At 40.0% G+C, this 20,114-nt stretch overlaps 1 protein-coding gene and 1 pseudogene across 2 annotated transcripts in view; one reads left to right on the top strand and one right to left on the bottom strand.

The window, feature by feature from the left end:
• The window catches only part of MFS17 (Major Facilitator Superfamily Transporter 17), a 429,249-nt gene that overhangs the window by 327,911 nt on the left and 81,224 nt on the right, over positions 1-20,114 (bottom strand). The window lies entirely within an intron of this gene.
• LOC137234728 (uncharacterized) lies at positions 7,036-19,898 on the top strand (annotated as a pseudogene).

The following is a 20,114-nucleotide window of genomic DNA, read 5'->3' as shown; positions in this document are numbered from 1 at the left end:
ATATGCAGTATAATATATTCCATTTGTATGGGATGTGCCACGCCCCCTTTTTCCCAATTCCATTTTTTCTTGGTGGTGTTAAGGATTGACCACAAATAACTCCTTACTGAATTTCAATGTTCTGGCATGTATACCTTCGAAGTTATGCAGCACCAAAGATGCCATTTGAATGGGAGTTTCCACGCCCCCTTTTTCCAAATTCCACACTTTCTTGGTGGCGTTAGGGATTGACCTCATATAACTCCTTACTGAATTTCAATGTTCTGGCATGTATACCTTCAAAGTTATGCAGTACCAAAGATTCCATTTGAATGGGAGGTCCCACGCCCCCTTTTTCCCAATTCCGCCTTTTCTTGGTGGTGTTAGGGATTGACCTCATATAACTCCTTACTGAATTTCAATGTTCTGGCATGTATACCTTCAAAGTTATGCATTACTAAAGATTCCATTTGTATGGGAGGTGCCACGCCCCCTTTCTCCAAATTCCGCATTTTCTGGGTGGTGCTAGGTATTGACCTCATATAACTCCTCATTGAATTTCAATGTTCTGGCATGTATACTTTCAAAGGTATGCAGTACCAAAGATTCCATTTGTATGGGGGGTGCCACGCCCCTTTTATATATCGAAATTATTTTTAGCCTAAAACATTCCCGTTGATCGAAGGAACCCATAACCAAAATTTGGTGATGATTGATGTGTGGGAAATACGTTTCCATAGCGAACACACACACACACAGAATTTGGTTTTTATATATATATGGCTACACCGATTTGGGATTTCAAAATCAACTAACTATCATCTCTCCTTCCTGTATCTTTCCTAAACATTTCATGGCAATCTGTCAAGCCGTTCTCGAGTTATGGAGTGTCAATCAAAATGTACACTTCTTTTTATATATATAGATATAAATGCCATAGTGAAAGCAGTAAACCATTGTGATATCAAATTGTTTGCAGATGACACCCTTATTATGATATGCGATAAAAATCTCAATGTAGCTATTAAAAAAATGCAATCAGATTTAGATAGTGTATATCTCTGGATGTGCCAAAATAAATTAAAGATAAATGCTGATAAGACCAAATATATGATCTTAAGTAGAAGCCTTATTAGTAATACCAATGAACTAAAAATCGAAAACTGCAAAATTATGGAAGTAGATAAAATAAAATACCTAGGTATAGTTATTGATAATAAATTGAAATTCGAGGATCATGTAAACGACTTGAAACAAAAGATTGCAAAAAAGATAGGCTTTTTATACAGATCATGCAAATTTGTTTCAAAAAAGCATAAAATTCTTGTATATAGAACAATCGTGGAACCTCATTTCAATTACTGCCCTACAATATTGTTTTTAGTGGCAGATAGTGTGATAGACAGTTTACAAAAAATGCAAAATAAAGCGATTCTTAAGAAAAAATACGATACTCCGATAAGAGAAATGCTAAATGAATTGGCATGGCTTAGTGTAAAACAGCGTATCCTTTTCTTTGTGATGATTTTTATTTTTAACACGCTTTTATTAGCTTGGCCTGTATGTAACGGAATTTTTGAGCTTAATTTTCACCGGTTTCTAGAAGTCTGATTAATTTGAAACTTTGCATACCTATCAAGGACCGATGACAATGCATTATTGTGATGGTGTGGTGACATGAGGTCAACGGCCATAAGGTCAATTGGCCTTATTACCACTTTGAATGGCCATATGTTTGATTGAAACTTTGCACACATATCAAGGCTCGCTCAAAATGCATTAATGTGATGGTGTGGTGACATCAGGTCAACGGCCATAGGGTAAATTGGCCTTTTTACCACTTTGATTGGCCATAAGTTTGATTGAAACTTTGCACACATATCAAGGCTCGATGACAATGCATTAATGTGATGGTGTGGTGACATAAGGTCAACGGCCATAAAGTAAATTGGCCTTATTACCACTTTGAATGGCCATAAGTTTGATTGAAACTTTGCACACATATCAGGGTTCGATAACAATGCATTAATGTGATGGTGTGGTGACATAAGGTCAACGGCCATAAGGTTAATTGGCCCTATTACCACTTTGAATGGCCATCAGATTGATTGAAACTTTGCACACGTATCAAGGGTCGAAGACAATGCATTAATGTGATGGTGTGGTGACATAAGGTCAACGGCCATAAGGTCAATTGGCCTTATTACCACTTTGAATGGCCATAAGTTTGATTGAAACTTTGCACACATATCAGGGTTCGATAGCAATGCATTAATGTGATGGTGTGGTGACATAAGGTCAACGGCCATAAGGTTAATTGGCCCTATTACCACGTTGAATGGCAATAAGTTTGATTGAAACTTTGCACACGTATCAAGGCTCGATGACAATGCAATAATGTGTTGGTGTGGTGACATAAGGTCAACGGCCATAAGGTCAATTGGCCTTATTACCACTTTGAATGGCCATAAGTTTGATTGAAACTTTGCAAACGTTTAAAGGGTCGATGACAATGCATTAATGTGATGGTGTGGTGACATAAGGTCAACGGCCATAAGGTCAATTGAACTAATGACCACCCCAAATGGCCATAGATTTGAAACTTTGCACATAATGCGAAAAACGTATTCCTTTAATAATGATAGAAGTGGATGCATGGCACATCTACGAAAGAGCATACTGGAGCCCTTTTTCACACGCTTTTATTAGCTTGGCCTGTATGAACGGAATATTTGAGCTTAATTTTCACCGTTTTCTAGAAGTCTGATTAATTTGAAACTTTGCCTTCGTATCAAGGACCGATGACAATGCATTAATGTGATGGTGTGGTGACATAAGGTCAACGGCCATAAGGTAAATTGGCCTTATTACCACTTTGAATGACCATAAGTTTGATTGAAACTTTGCGCACGTATCAAGGCTTGATGACAATGCATTATTGTGATGGTGTGGTGACATAAGGTCAACGGCCATAATTTCAATTTGCCTTATTACCACTTTGAACGGCCATAAGTTTGATTGAAACTTTGCACACGTATCAAGGGTCGATGACAATGCATTAGTGTGATGGTGTGGTGACATAAGGTCAACGGCCATAAGGTCAATTGAACTTATGACCACCCCAAATGGCCATAGATTTGAAACCTTGCACATAATGAATGGCGATAAGTTTGATTGAAGCTTTGCACACATATCGAGGCTCGATGACAATGCATTGATGTGATGGTGTGGCGACATAAGTTCAACGGCCATAAGGCCAATTGGCCTTATTACCACTTTGAACGGCCATAAGTTTGATTGAAACTTTGCACACGTATCAAGGGTCGATGACAATGCATTAGTGTGATGGTGTGGTGACATAAGGTCAACGGCCATAAGGTCAATTGAACTTATGACCACCCCAAATGGCCATAGATTTGAAACCTTGCACATAATGCGAAAAACGCATTCCTTTATTTTTGATAGAAGTGGATGCATGGGCGATGACAATGCATTAATGTGATGGTGTGGTGACATAAGGTCAACGGCCATAAGGTAAATTGGCCTTATTACCACTTTTAATGGCCATAAGTTTGATTGAAACTTTGCACACGTATCAATGCTCCATGACAATGCATTAATGTGATGGTGTGGTGACATAAGGTCAACGACCATAAGGTCAATTGGCCTTATTACCACTTTGAACGGCCATAAGTTTGATTGAAACTTTGCACACGTATCAGGGGTCGATGACAATGCATTAGTGTGATGGTGTGGTGACATAAGGTCAACGGCCATAAGGTCAATTGAACTTATGACCACCCCAAATGGCCATAGATTTGAAACCTTGCACATAATGAATGGCGATAAGTTTGATTGAAGCTTTGCACACATATCGAGGCTCGATGACAATGCATTGATGTGATGGTGTGGCGACATAAGTTCAACGGCCATAAGGCCAATTGGCCTTATTACCACTTTGAACGGCCATAAGTTTGATTGAAACTTTGCACACGTATCAAGGGTCGATGACAATGCATTAGTGTGATGGTGTGGTGACATAAGGTCAACGGCCATAAGGTCAATTGAACTTATGACCACCCCAAATGGCCATAGATTTGAAATCTTGCACATAATGCGAAAAACGCATTCCTTTATTTTTGATAGAAGTGGATGCATGGCACATCTACGAAAGAGCATACTGGAGCCCTTTTTTAACACGCTTTTATTAGCTTGGCCTGTATCTATGTAACGGAATCTTTGAGCTTAATTTTCACCGATTTCTAGAAGTCTGATTAATTTGAAGCTTTGCATATGTATCAAGGGCCGATGACAATGCATTAATGTGATGGTGTGGTGACATAAGGTCAACGGCAATAAGGTCAATTGGCCTTATTACCACTTTGAATGGCCATAAGTTTGATTGAAACTTTGCACACGTATCAAGGCTCGATGACAGTGCAATAATGTGATGGTTGGGCCACATAAGGTTAACGGACATAAGGTCAATTGGCCTTATTACCACTTTGAATGGAAATGCAAATTACCGCATACAAGATGGACGCGTTTTAGTTGCTCCTGATTAAAGTGGTTATAAATATAGAATGAAAATATAAAAAATATATAAAGATAAAAACAAAGTGTATAATGAGACAGTGACTCGAATTTAAATTGGTAACTTTATAAAATCAGTGGAAATGTATATATAAAAGTTAAAAAAATAAAAAAAGTCACAAGTATTGCGGTTTAAAATGCCCTCTGAATGCTGCGAATGCACAGCGAATTTGTGTAGTGTTAGGGGGGATGTGGTAAAAGCTACTGCTTTAAATGCAGTAAAATTGGATGTGCCGATTTGAAAGTTATAAGTGGAAATATAAACATTAATTGGTTTTTGTAATGAATTTACCTTATCAAGTACAAATATGAAGTTTTTGGAAATAAAACACATAATTCAAAATGCAGAACAGAATAAATTGAAGAAGAATGAGGTGAGAGAGATTGTGGACGATATCTTAACAAAGAAGTATCAAAAATTTAAGAAATAAATTGGAGATGAACTAAGTGTTGTATTAGACGAACAGTTGCAAGCGAAGTATGAGGAAATGAGAAAACAAATAGTTGAAGAAGTGGCAAAAGAACCAAGCAATAATATTGCAAAAATTTGTGTATCGCATGACCATAACAGTGCTAAAGTGAATGCAAATAATCCAAACAAAAAGCCAACATATGCACAAGCAGCAAAAAAAATGTGAAGAAAGTAGTGATTAAACAAAAGCGAATGTAAACAAAAATAATAGAGAAACAAAAAATGCTCTTTAATCAGTTATAGAGCAGACAGAAGGTTTAATAAGTGAAGTGAGAGCAATAAACAGTGGCGGTATAATTGTTGAGTGCGCCGACGGTAATGCACTAGAGACCGTGCAAAAGAAAATAAGCGAGCAAATTGGTAACAATTATGAAATAGAGAAAGTAAAGGAAAAAACAAATAAGAGAATGGTTAAGCTGACGGGCTTGACATATAAACTGAGCGAAGAGCGAATTATGGAATGTTTGGTAAAGCAAAATCAAATGAAAAATAATACGGAAATGAAAATAATAATAGTCTATGAAGATAAAAACAAAAGAGTTGAAAGCTATAATGTGCTAATAGAGAGTGATGCCAATATATGCGAATTGCTTATTGGTAAAAAAAGAATCAAAATTGAATACGAAAGTTGCAGAGTTTTTGAATATGGTGTTTTAAATGTTTAGGCTTTCAACACAAAGCCAGCGAATGTATAAACAAAATCGCGTGTGCCAAGCGTGGTGGCTCGCATGAAGTAAAAGATTGTAAGTCAGAAATAATGAGATGTGTAAATTGGGACGAACTTTTGCAAAAAAAGGTAGCAGACGTGGATGCAAATCATTTTGCATTTAGTACTAAATGTCCGGCTTATGAAAAATATTCCGTAACAAAGGTCCTAACCGTAAATAGCAACTACTTGGTTTACACCTAAATGTAAGTACCTAGCATCATAGCTAACAAAAATGAGCTTGAAATGCTCATATATGCAAAAAACCCATTTATTGTAATGTGCTCAGAATCAAGAACAACAATTGATATAAAAGATTCCGAATTGAAATTAATTAACTACACGATCGCAAGATGTGATTCACATAGCCGTCACACAGGCGCTGTGTTAATATATGTTAACGAAACAATTGAGTATAAAGTGATTTACAACAACAGCTTTGACCAAAATATGTGGTGTATAATTATTAAAATTAAAACAAATGGTACAAAATGGTGTATGGTACCCTTGTATCATTCACCTAATAGTAACGACAGTGATTTTATAAATTACTTGTGTGAAAATGTTCTACATAAATTTGAACCAAGCGATAATAACTTACTTATGGGGGATTTCAATATAGACATGAACAGGAACACTTCCATCAGAAATCAGTTAAATGACATTATGGCAAATGTATGTGTAACTCAGGAAATCGATTTCAATACCCGTATAACAGAAACTTCTCAAACAAGAATTGATTTACTTTACCCAAATAGTGATAAAATTAACTGTATGAGGCTTGAAGAAAGTAAAATCTCTGACCATGAAACAATTGGGTTTAATTTGGAATCAGACAAAGAGTACCAAATGTGTGTAACAAAAACTAAAACTTCTTGGGAGTGCTACAATGCTGAAAGCCTTCTTCATATCTTTAGGTACTATAACTTGAGTATATTAAGCAATTTATCACTTGAAGATAAAATCAAAGCTTTAAATTATGTTATGGTTCAAGCAGTGAAAGTTCTAACGTTTGAAAAACAAATTGAAGTGAAACTAATGAATGAATGGTATGATCGCGAGTTAACTGATCTAAACAGACGCAAAAATGGTCTCTATAAAAGTAGTCAAATGAGTTGTGACTGGAGGCAATACAAAAGCCTTAACACTAAAAAAACTAATCAAGATTAAGAAAAATAGCTACCTGGAAAGTAAAATCTTGGCTAATAGACAAAACAATAAGCTTATGTGAAAATATTTAAAAGACACAGTTAATTTAAAAAAAGAGAAAACTTCGATAACAAAAATGGAAATAAATATAATATACAGCGATGAAAAAGACATAGCTAATAAACTAAATACATTTTTCGTGAACAGTATACAAAATATTAATAACGAGATTAAAATAGTGGGAAGTAACTTTAGCCATGATTATAATGTACACACATACTTCGAGTTCACGGAAGTGACAGCTGATACTGTAACAAAAGTTGTTAAACAGGTTAAACACAAGATAGGTGGCAAGAAACTTTTGACGGATTGTGTTGTAAAAGACTCAGTTGAATACACAGGGTACTTTTATGCTGTAATAATTAATGATAGCTTTAGAACTGCTACCATGCCAGATTTTTGGAAACTTACTACGGTAACGCCAGTTTATAAAGTCAAAAATACTATAAAATCGAATGAAATGCGACCAATAAATACATTGCCAGCAGATGAGAAAATCATCGAATTAATTGTAAAAGAGCAGCTGGAGGAATACAATGAATTAAATAAAATTATAACTCCGAAGCAATCAGGTTTTCGAAAAAAAACACTCATGTGAGACGGTTTTAAATTCAATTGTTTTTGAGTGGAAAAATCAATATCGAAAATTGGGCGTGGTTATAGTCCGATATCGTTCATTTTAAATAGCGATCTGAGATGAGTGCCCAGGAACCCACATACCAAATTTCATCAAGATACCTCAAAATTTACTCAAGTTATCGTGTTAACGGACAGACGGACATACGAACGGACGGACATGGCTCAATCAAATTTTTTTTCAATACTGATGATTTTGATATATGGAAGTCTATATCTATCTCGATTCCTTTATACCTGTACAACCAACCGTTATCCAATCAAAATTAATATACTCTGTGTGCAAAGCACGCTGGGTATAAAAATATAACATACTTACACCATCAGCCTCAGTATTGCCAATAAGGAATTTCCATGTAAGTTTACTAAAGTTTTGTCGACTTATGTGAATAATGTACCAATGAAACTCCTAAGTCACATTATATGTATCAAGCATGAACTTAAAAGACAAAAAGAAAAAGAGAAAAGCAACTTGAAAATAGATATTTTACAAAGCCTCGACTCTCAACACTCTTCGGCATTCTTTGATAGTGAGAATTTTTTCACAAACAATCTTACCAAAAATATTAGAAGAAAACAAATTAATGAGTTCCAAAGCTTAAAATAGAAACAAAAAAAAAAAAAGAACCTCAACATTATGGTGGTACCGGAATTTTTTTCACAACATCCCATCTTTAGATATTCCTGAAAAAGTTCATTGGCTTTTATCCCTCGGTCTTAAATACGTTCTGCCATTCCAAAAAGATACCTTTCCACTTTTTAAATTAATAGCTGACGGGGAAAATATTATCCAAACAATACAAAACAAGGAAAGACAGGAAATTGAAAGAAAAAATTTTACGGCAGACATACATGAACAATTGAAGAAGAAGACGACATAATTTCGGGAAAATTTTGTTTTAGAGAATCTACATTCAACCCAGAAGTTTCTTAATAATAATAAGAATGTCCTAGTAATCAATGCGGATAAGGGCAATGTAACTGTAGCGATGAACCAAACGGACTATTCTGTAAAGATGCAACCTATAATGAACAATATCTCAGACTATAGAGTTTTGAAAAGAGATCCGACTAACAAATTACAAGACAAGAACAATGAACTTGTAACGAAGATGTTCAACCATGGCTATATTGAGGAAAAAGAACAGAATTTTCTCATGTCCAGGAATGCAAATCCACCAAGAATTTATGGACTGCCAAAAATTCACAAGGAAGGCATACCTCTTTGGCCGATATGTCCGTCCATTGATTCTCCTTCATACCAGCTGTGTAAATATGTTGTCGGTATACTAAAAAATGTTACAAAATGTTCAAAATACAACGCCTAATCTTAAAGATAAAAGAAAAGATTTTAAAGATAAAATTAAATTTACGATGATGAGAGTTTAGTGTCGTTCGACGCGGTTTCCTTGTTATCCAGTATTTCCGTATATGCTGTCGATATTATCTCTTCGAAGTGGGGTGATATTAAAGAGCACACTTTGTTAACAAAAGAGATGTTCCTTAATAAAGTAAAATTTTGTGTGAAAGAAAACCGTTATTTTAAATATAATGGCAAAATCTACGAGCAACGAGCAGGAATGCCAATGGGATCACCAGACTCCCCAGTCATAGCGGATATAGTTCTGGAGGTGTTTTTAATAAGTTCGAGGAAGAATCAACAACTAAGCCACGTCTGTTAACAAAATATTCAGGCGTCCTATTTGCAATCGCTAAAACAGAGTAATTAGACAACATGCTTCAATTGCTCAACAAATATTATAAAACAATTTGATTTACTATGGAGGTAGAAAAAGATAATAGACTTCCTTTCCTTGGCACACTTATAATTAGGAATAACAATAAATTATATATGTATTGGTATAAAAAACCTACGGCGTCCGGAAGACTGATAAATTATCATTCCAAACACCATCGCAGAACTATCTTAAACACTTAAACACTTCGAAGAATTATATAAGAAGAGTTCTGACAATTAGTGACAAGATGTTTCACAATAAGAACATTAGGATAATCAAGAAAACTTTGGAAAAGAACGAATTTCCTATGAACTTGATCAACAAGTTAATCCCAAGTCATCATTCGACTAGCGCGAAAGAACCGGTGAAAAAGGATAAAGACTCTAAAATATACAAACCGATGGCTGATTTTCCAGGAGTATCGGAAAGGATTAGGAGATCCGATATGTTCGACAAAGAAAAGTATCAGTTGGCGTTCACGTACAATAACACGTTGCAAACCATTTTCAGCAAAACGAAGGACAAAATTCCAAGTCAGGAGAAATCTGATGTTGTTTACAGAATCTCGTGAAATGGTGACGGGTCCTACGTATGCGACAAAGTATATGTTGGGACAACAAAACTCAAGCTCAAGACAAGGATTTCCGCTCATAGTGTAGCATTATGCGTCATGCCCACCTATGCAATACATTTGCGGCATTACGCATCATTAACTTCTATGCCAATACATTTTTGTAATAGCATAATCATATTACAATAATACATAACAATTACAATAAGACATAAATTAAATTGACCTAACACAGCGGTAAGCCAACATAAATGGAATGCTGAATTTGAAACCCTTGTCAGTTCATACATTACAAATTTTGCTCAGTCACTCACCTCGGTCAATACACTTGCCGATCGTCAATGTTAGTTTGCCACCAAAATATTTACATACAACCATTAATGTGAATTAACCAAATATTCGCATACAAACATTTTACATGAATAGCAATCTGCTGAATTTGCATACAAATCTACATGTATTCATACCGGTTATACAAATCTACATATATGCATACTATTAATACAAATCTACATGTATGCATACCGTTTATACAAATCTACATATATGCATACTATTAATACAAATCTACATATATACACACCACTAATACAAATCTACATATCTTTAGGTCGTAAGTATTAGAATAATTATGAATGTATAGGTTAAGAAATTATGTATAAAAGGGAAAGAATTTCTTTTAATAAAAACAATCACTATCTGATATTCAAAGTCTCCTAATATTTTATTCGAACATTTCATGGCGATCGATCCTGCCAGTTCAGATCAGATCAGCACAACTGCTAAAAACGATCTGACTGGAAACAAGCAACGCCAAAAAGATTTTATCGGTAAATATCCTGCCAGTTTGAAAAAGCTGGACATTAAAGAAATCCTGCCAAATTGGTAAAACAAATACTTTGGAAGGAGCAAAGGATAAATAACGCATATAAATACCCAAATGCAAACACAAACCAAGGAATTATTTCCAAGCAACCAACAAAATCAATTCAATGCATACTCATATACGCAAACGCAATTGCAAACACAAACCACAGGAATTATGTTCAACCACCTAATAGAATGCATTAATTTCAAACAATCAACATACGAGCAATTTTGACAGGCGATATTTACATCGTTTACAACGCATAAAAGGGTGGGATAAATCTGAGCAATTTAGCAGCAAAACAGGAAACAACTGGCAGCATGACTGGCGAGCTGACATAGATCAATTGGAATATCTATAATAACAATAGATCAGGGCAGCGTAAAATATGAAGATTGGTAACCGGCAACATTCTAACTGGCAGCAATATAAAATATAAGTAGGTATTGTTCGGCCTGAGTGCGTCGTAAACCGGCAGTGGGTAGGCGCACAAGGGTCGATCTTGGAGTGTATGATTCGCTCAAAAGAAATAAATAAGAACACAAAGAGGAATTTCCTCGTTATAATATACTATTTAATTTAGAGTGAAGGAAAATATGCACTGTGGTTACAATATTACCTTGGTGTTTTAAGTGACGTGGTGATCCTTGCGATTTGTGCTGGTTGGCGGTCAATCGAGAAAGAGGCCGGTTATCCCATTGAGGACAACCGCTAAGCCGCGAAAAAGTCCTCTGGTGTTAAGGAGGGGAAAGGCCACACATACAACCACCCCCACATATACGTGTATGGGTGCTGACAACCTGCACACACACACGTGCATGTGTATGAAACGCATGCATATTCATGCATGCCACAAATGCAGGCGTGAGTGTGGGTGGCTGGAAATATTATTAGGACATTAGGGAGGGGCGCAGTCAATCAGGTAAAAGTTAGGCATTGGGCCTAAACATGCCGCCCCCTTATGGTACGCAACGTCACAGTCCGCCAAGGATCACCGACCGTGAAGAAGAGGAAAAAAATAAAAAAAAGCTTATAACTAATTATATCTAACTTAACATAACGTCGGCCAGTCCGCCGGCTTGGCGACACGCAAGATGGTTTGCGCAGGGTGCGAGCTTGGTTGCTGATGCCTCGGTCATTCGGCACATTCGCGTTATGGTTCAAGGCCTGAGCCAGGTTTGCCTAGAGCTAGGGATTGCGAAAAGGAGTAAGAAGATATACGTGTTCATATTTCTTGCCGTTTATTACAAATTCATTGGAAATGAACAAGCATAGAATTGTGTATGAAGAAAATTCAATAAAAAATAACTTATTGTAATGATACAAGATTTTAAACGCACACCTCCATTCTGAATTCATACAAGTGGCGAAGGTTTGATAGAAATGTGCACAATAGTAAACAGCTTCGATCACCTGTTCAATCATTGTTCGATTACCTAAATCATTAGCTCACCAGTGGTTTTCAAACATTTCTGTAGACGACTGGTATATTGCTTTATTTACATATTTTAAAATGCCTGCATAGCTGGTGGCTCAAATGTAATCTATAAACTTGATTTTAGAAATGAATATTAATATGTAGTCTGATTTTCGGTATACAAATTTAAAAGAAAGCTGATTTGAAACAAATGTACAATTCATGGCACTTCAATTTAATAACGGCGAGCAAAAGAAAAACAAACCTTTATTCCATTATCTGGCCATTCGCGACTGCCGTTCTCCCTGTCAGCTATTATTTGACACGTAGGTATGGCAATGGAGGAATCGAAAGATTTTTCGCTGGTACGAATTCACAATGCAAGTCTTTTGCAACTGTGTACACCAAAAATTCAATAAAAATAACAAAGTATAAAAAATTCATCTGTGTCGGTCATTACCGAACATTTTGATGTTAGGCCTTGGTTGTGCCCGAGAGTACCCAACCGAAGATGGTACTCTGAGCCAGTAAAGGGCCAAACGTGGTGGGCAGAATCCCTGGTAATATTATCTCCGCATATACATCTGTTCCTAGGATGAGGCGGATCGGCGCGGATGCATGGAACTGCGGATCCGCCGGACGGAGATGTGCGTACGGGGCTGCGATAGTGCTGTCGATGCTGGCCATGGGTGTCATGCGCCGAAAATTGGATAAGACCGCAGCATGGGTCGCAATCCTTTTGTTCTGTCCGTGTCTTCCTCGGATACGCAGCAGACATCCTGCTTGCCCGCCAATGTTGCTGGTAGGAAGTTGGAGCTCCTGGGCGAGCTCGTCCGCAATCACTGTGGTGGGGGAGCATCCATCGATTAAGGCGCGGACGAGGTGTAGCCGCCCCCCTGCTTCTATTTTCATGACCGCGGTGGGGGTGATCGCTACCGTCGGTATCATGGTGGCGGTGGCAGCTGAATGCGGGGCTAGGAGCCCTGCTCGGAAAGCGGACACTGTGGTGAGTTGTAACGATCCGGATCCGTTGCGGCGGTCCTGCGGCTGATGATGGGTGTGATGTCGTTGTTGCAGGCGAATAGGCCTTGTCTCCGCTCTGCGGTCGCGCGAATATCGTCTCCGTTGGGGCTCCTGGGTTTCCGGCGAAGAGACCGGGTCTCCGCTCGGCCGTTATATGTATGGCGCTGTGCTGTCGCTGTCCCTTGTTGGAGCCGCTTCCTCTCGTGCTGCAGAAGTGGTCGAAATGATTTGGCTGTAGGCGGTATGGTCGGGCGAAGAGACCGCGTCTCCGCTCCGGTTCGGCTGGCATCTCGGTTTCGGGGTGGACGAAGAGGTCCAGTCTCCGTTCCAGCGTCCGACGCATATAACGAGATTGAGTCGTCCATCCGCTCTCGGGGTGAATCTAGCTCCTCTTCCACTTGGACGCTCCATGGCTTGGAGCGGGCTTCTCGTAATAGCTGCTCCTCTTCGTCGATCGAGGCGATGTGCAGCATCGTGTGGTGCTTCTCGCCGCACCGTTTGCATCGTCCTTGGCTTGGGCACGCGTTAGAGCGGTGATCAGGCGCCAGACAATTTCCGCAGTAGCTTTCGCGAATGGTTACGTAGAGGCGCTCTTCTGGCCTTTTCGCCCGAAAGGCTGGGCACAAGCGTATAGAGTGTCGCTCAAGACACACTCGGGATTGCGACGAATAACGCGCTGCGTTCGTGGCAGCATTACGTTTTAAGGCGGCAAAACGACCCATTTTCCTGAAATGAGTGAAATAGGTTTCAATGGGTCGGGTCATTGTCAAAGTGCAGGGGCGAGTGGTCCCTAATTGTATTGTTGAGATTTGGGAAATTTTAGTAGCGCGTGCGTAGGGGGCAAATATCTGTAGCAGTATAAAAATATTCATATTTGGCGCACATCATGTGCATGGCTCTTTCCACGCACGTTATGTGCCTGGGTCTTTAGTGCCTTATTTTGTTTATTTTGTGTCACCCGGTAGCGTTTTAGTTAGCCACGGGCACACAAGTGCTGCAGAAAAATTAGCATTTACGATTTTCGGTTCGCACATCCTGGTACCGAATCGGGTAGAAAGTGTATAGCGTGGGTTCTTCTGAGTCGCTGTTATTTGTGTTGTTGGTGCTAAAACCCAACAACTTTCCTGCCCGCCACAAAAAAAATGTTTGGACAGCAAAATTGTATGCTATATAAAAAAAATGTTCGTTTGGGAAGAGGGGAGAGATGTAAATATTTCTTTTATTTCATGTTGTTAATTAATCAATTAATTAATTTCTTTTATTTCTAGGTGGCTAGTTGTGTAGGTCCATAAGACGGTTGGTGTCAGATTTCGTTCTGGTTTTAGGTATACCGGCATCGCAAAAGGGGTGCTCCAACTGCGGCGTCGGCCGCGCCGTCAGTTGTCATCTTTTTTTGCGCTGCCCATTTATGCATTTGTGTTAATGGACTCTCTCTTTTTTTAATTTCATGTTGTTAATTAATCAATTAATTAATTTCTTTTATTTCTAGGTGGCTAGTTGTGTAGGTCCATAAGACGGTTGGTGTCAGATTTCGTTCTGGTTTTAGGTATACCGGCATCGCAAAAGGGGTGCTCCAAATGTTCTTCTCCACAATACTTGCGATGAATATTAAGCTACCCGATCACACCATCGAAGCAAAACACTTGCCCAAAATGATGCTGAAATATACAGTGGCAAATACCAACCGAACGTTGCATCCAGGTGATGTGCGCAGTGATTATCTTTTCCTTGATAAAAATATTTCCGCTACATCCTTGATTGGTAATAGTGGTGGCGGTACTGCTGGTGGTTTCGGCATGTTTCATCGCTCTCAATCACATCCGAAGTTAACATTTGCCGATCTCAATGCACACCCAACAGATAGCGTACAAGCTAATAAAGCTGGTCAAATCCCAAAGCGTTTGCGCATTGTAAATTTATGGGCACGCACACGTTTCTTTCAACGTGCCTTCATGATTTGGATGAGTGTTTGGATTTGTTCGATCGTTTATAATTCGGGATATTTGAAAATTTATTTGCCGTAGATGGCAATCGAACTACATTTACGAGTGACGACACACCAAATTTCGTTAAAACATATGAACAAAGTGCAGTATCGAATTTTTTCTCGAATATGCAAAAACGGCGCAACTACAAATGGCAAAGATATAGCTGGACTAAAGGGTAATCGTAATGGAAACGCGGCAGCGTAAATAGCAGCGGGAGTACATTCAATTCGCAAACCAAAAGGCGAAACCGCAGCCAGTCAAGCCAGTGTAGTAGGAAAATCTGATGAAGGAACTATCAATAACACAGAAGCCGATCCTATCGATTTTAATGACGGTGAACGACGTGAATCGCCAATAGTATTTTCTGGTGGTACACCACTCTATCCAAAAAGTCCGACGAAAGGGCCAAACGTGGTGGGCAGAATCCCTGGTAATATTATCTCCGCATATACATCTGTTCCTAGGATGAGGCGGATCGGCGCGGATGCATGGAACTGCGGATCCGCCGGACGGAGATGTGCGTACGGGGCTGCGATAGTGCTGTCGATGCTGGCCATGGGTGTCATGCGCCGAAAATTGGATAAGACCGCAGCATGGGTCGCAATCCTTTTGTTCTGTCCGTGTCTTCCTCGGATACGCAGCAGACATCCTGCTTGCCCGCCAATGTTGCTGGTAGGAAGTTGGAGCTCCTGGGCGAGCTCGTCCGCAATCACTGTGGTGGGGGAGCATCCATCGATTAAGGCGCGGACGAGGTGTAGCCGCCCCCCTGCTTCTATTTTCATGACCGCGGTGGGGGTGATCGCTACCGTCGGTATCATGGTGGCGGTGGCAGCTGAATGCGGGGCTAGGAGCCCTGCTCGGAAAGCGGACACTGTGGTGAGTTGTAACGATCCGGATCCGTTGCGGCGGTCCTGCGGCTGATGATGGGTGTGATGTCGTTGTTGCAGGCGAATAGGCCTTGTCTCCGCTCTGCGGTCGCGCGAATATCGTCTCCGTTGGGGCTCCTGGGTTTCCGGCGAAGAGACCGGGTCTCCGCTCGGCCGTTATATGTATGGCGCTGTGCTGTCGCTGTCCCTTGTTGGAGCCGCTTCCTCTCGTGCTGCAGAAGTGGTCGAAATGATTTGGCTGTAGGCGGTATGGTCGGGCGAAGAGACCGCGTCTCCGCTCCGGTTCGGCTGGCATCTCGGTTTCGGGGTGGACGAAGAGGTCCAGTCTCCGTTCCAGCGTCCGACGCATATAACGAGATTGAGTCGTCCATCCGCTCTCGGGGTGAATCTAGCTCCTCTTCCACTTGGACGCTCCATGGCTTGGAGCGGGCTTCTCGTAATAGCTGCTCCTCTTCGTCGATCGAGGCGATGTGCAGCATCGTGTGGTGCTTCTCGCCGCACCGTTTGCATCGTCCTTGGCTTGGGCACGCGTTAGAGCGGTGATCAGGCGCCAGACAATTTCCGCAGTAGCTTTCGCGAATGGTTACGTAGAGGCGCTCTTCTGGCCTTTTCGCCCGAAAGGCTGGGCACAAGCGTATAGAGTGTCGCTCAAGACACACTCGGGATTGCGACGAATAACGCGCTGCGTTCGTGGCAGCATTACGTTTTAAGGCGGCAAAACGACCCATTTTCCTGAAATGAGTGAAATAGGTTTCAATGGGTCGGGTCATTGTCAAAGTGCAGGGGCGAGTGGTCCCTAATTGTATTGTTGAGATTTGGGAAATTTTAGTAGCGCGTGCGTAGGGGGCAAATATCTGTAGCAGTATAAAAATATTCATATTTGGCGCACATCATGTGCATGGCTCTTTCCACGCACGTTATGTGCCTGGGTCTTTAGTGCCTTATTTTGTTTATTTTGTGTCACCCGGTAGCGTTTTAGTTAGCCACGGGCACACAAGTGCTGCAGAAAAATTAGCATTTACGATTTTCGGTTCGCACATCCTGGTACCGAATCGGGTAGAAAGTGTATAGCGTGGGTTCTTCTGAGTCGCTGTTATTTGTGTTGTTGGTGCTAAAACCCAACAACTTTCCTGCCCGCCACAAAAAAAATGTTTGGACAGCAAAATTGTATGCTATATAAAAAAAATGTTCGTTTGGGAAGAGGGGAGAGATGTAAATATTTCTTTTATTTCATGTTGTTAATTAATCAATTAATTAATTTCTTTTATTTCTAGGTGGCTAGTTGTGTAGGTCCATAAGACGGTTGGTGTCAGATTTCGTTCTGGTTTTAGGTATACCGGCATCGCAAAAGGGGTGCTCCAACTGCGGCGTCGGCCGCGCCGTCAGTTGTCATCTTTTTTTGCGCTGCCCATTTATGCATTTGTGTTAATGGACTCTCTCTTTTTTTAATTTCATGTTGTTAATTAATCAATTAATTAATTTCTTTTATTTCTAGGTGGCTAGTTGTGTAGGTCCATAAGACGGTTGGTGTCAGATTTCGTTCTGGTTTTAGGTATACCGGCATCGCAAAAGGGGTGCTCCAAATGTTCTTCTCCACAATACTTGCGATGAATATTAAGCTACCCGATCACACCATCGAAGCAAAACACTTGCCCAAAATGATGCTGAAATATACAGTGGCAAATACCAACCGAACGTTGCATCCAGGTGATGTGCGCAGTGATTATCTTTTCCTTGATAAAAATATTTCCGCTACATCCTTGATTGGTAATAGTGGTGGCGGTACTGCTGGTGGTTTCGGCATGTTTCATCGCTCTCAATCACATCCGAAGTTAACATTTGCCGATCTCAATGCACACCCAACAGATAGCGTACAAGCTAATAAAGCTGGTCAAATCCCAAAGCGTTTGCGCATTGTAAATTTATGGGCACGCACACGTTTCTTTCAACGTGCCTTCATGATTTGGATGAGTGTTTGGATTTGTTCGATCGTTTATAATTCGGGATATTTGAAAATTTATTTGCCGTAGATGGCAATCGAACTACATTTACGAGTGACGACACACCAAATTTCGTTAAAACATATGAACAAAGTGCAGTATCGAATTTTTTCTCGAATATGCAAAAACGGCGCAACTACAAATGGCAAAGATATAGCTGGACTAAAGGGTAATCGTAATGGAAACGCGGCAGCGTAAATAGCAGCGGGAGTACATTCAATTCGCAAACCAAAAGGCGAAACCGCAGCCAGTCAAGCCAGTGTAGTAGGAAAATCTGATGAAGGAACTATCAATAACACAGAAGCCGATCCTATCGATTTTAATGACGGTGAACGACGTGAATCGCCAATAGTATTTTCTGGTGGTACACCACTCTATCCAAAAAGTCCGACGGAATTCTTTTTCGTAACCTCTATGTGCTTAATTAGCATTTTTGTTCTTAGCTATACAATGGTGGTATTCTATCGTTGTATATGTACACGTAATTATGCCGAATGGCGTTCCAGTTGGTATGAAGAATCAGAAAGACAACGAAAAACTGAGCATATACTGGAAGGAGTGCCAACGAAAATTGCCGGCCATCGGTATATGATCGAATGTCTTATCTAAGTAGCCAAATTAAGGTTTGGGATGCAAGAAATGGTGAGAATTTGACAACAATCAATCGTCAACATATGCTGAAGCGTGATAGTGGTGAGGTGGTATTTGAACGTTTGATTTATTCGCCTATTTGGTGCATGAATGCGTTTGATAATATTTTGGCAGTAGGTTGTGCGGACGGACGTATTGAATTGTGGGAAACGCCGGAAGGTGTATTGAAGTGTATTTTTCCTGGAACTTCGAAACTTAATTTGGGCAGAACTCACATTCATATAAATGGTGATCGCGTCATTATCGCACGACTATGCGGGCGATTAGAATTCTATCGACTGGCAACCTATTGCAAAGGACAACAAATCGATTGGAATTCCACGTCAGCTTATCGAAGAACACACACGCGTGCTGGTTCAGCTGGGAGCATTGGCCTAGCGCATCATTCGCAGCAATCGTTATATCAACAACAACAAAAACATAACGGGCGACCGCCCCCATATCCCAACAATAATAAGGAGGAAATGAAAATCACTTTAATAGCAGTGCGTCATGGGCATCACCAGCCTGTCACTTGCATGGAGGTCTCGAATTGTATGGTGTTTACCGCCAGTAAGGATCATACGCTCAGGGTATATAGCCTGTCAAATGCCAATATCGAATATACATTACACGGCCATTGTGGGCCGATAACGCGCCTTTTCGTAGACCGTTGGCAACCGGGCACAGGTGGCTCTGGTTCTCAGGATGGTATGTTATGTGTGTGGGATTTATTTACTCGCGCTTGCTCCAACATATGTTATATCGTTGGGCGTTGATGAGCGTATATGTGTATAGGAATGTTTCCAGGGTAATCTCTTAACCACTATTAATCTATTGAATGCATATTCAAGTCTGTTGATGCTAACACCATCGTTATTGGTCAACACGCACTTGTACGTTTATTCGTATGCATTATAATTACCATTCCGATGCTTTTCTGTATTATATACAATTTGTTTTATGGTGGCTCAGAGCCAAGAGCAACACTAACGGCTTTGACGCCACCAATAACACCTCCAATACCAACAACATCTTTGGAGGTACATTTGCGTTCACAAGCGCTGGCATACAGAAATTGGCCATCAAATTGATGTATGTATGTAATTGAGTGGACTTAAATGGAATGAGATTTATAATGTAATATTATCTTTATTTCAGAAGCACTAATTATATTTAAGAATTGAAATAGGCCCGCCCGCTAGTTATGGTTAACCATGTGTAATGGCTAATTCGAGGGATAATGACGTCGACATGAGCAGTGAGGATGTCCTCAAAAACATAACCATAAACGACGAGAATGGTACCGGCACCAATGGGCCAAATGGTGGTAAAGCAAATGCACGAGATGATGATAAAGGACTATTTCTTTGTGGTCGTATCTGGGTGACATCGG

The sequence above is a fragment of the Eurosta solidaginis genome, chromosome X (assembly GCF_040869045.1).
Source record: "Eurosta solidaginis isolate ZX-2024a chromosome X, ASM4086904v1, whole genome shotgun sequence".
NCBI lineage: Eukaryota > Metazoa > Arthropoda > Insecta > Diptera > Tephritidae > Eurosta > Eurosta solidaginis.
The sequence above is the reverse complement of the archived record's forward strand: the minus strand, read 5'-3'. Positions and strand labels throughout refer to the sequence as shown.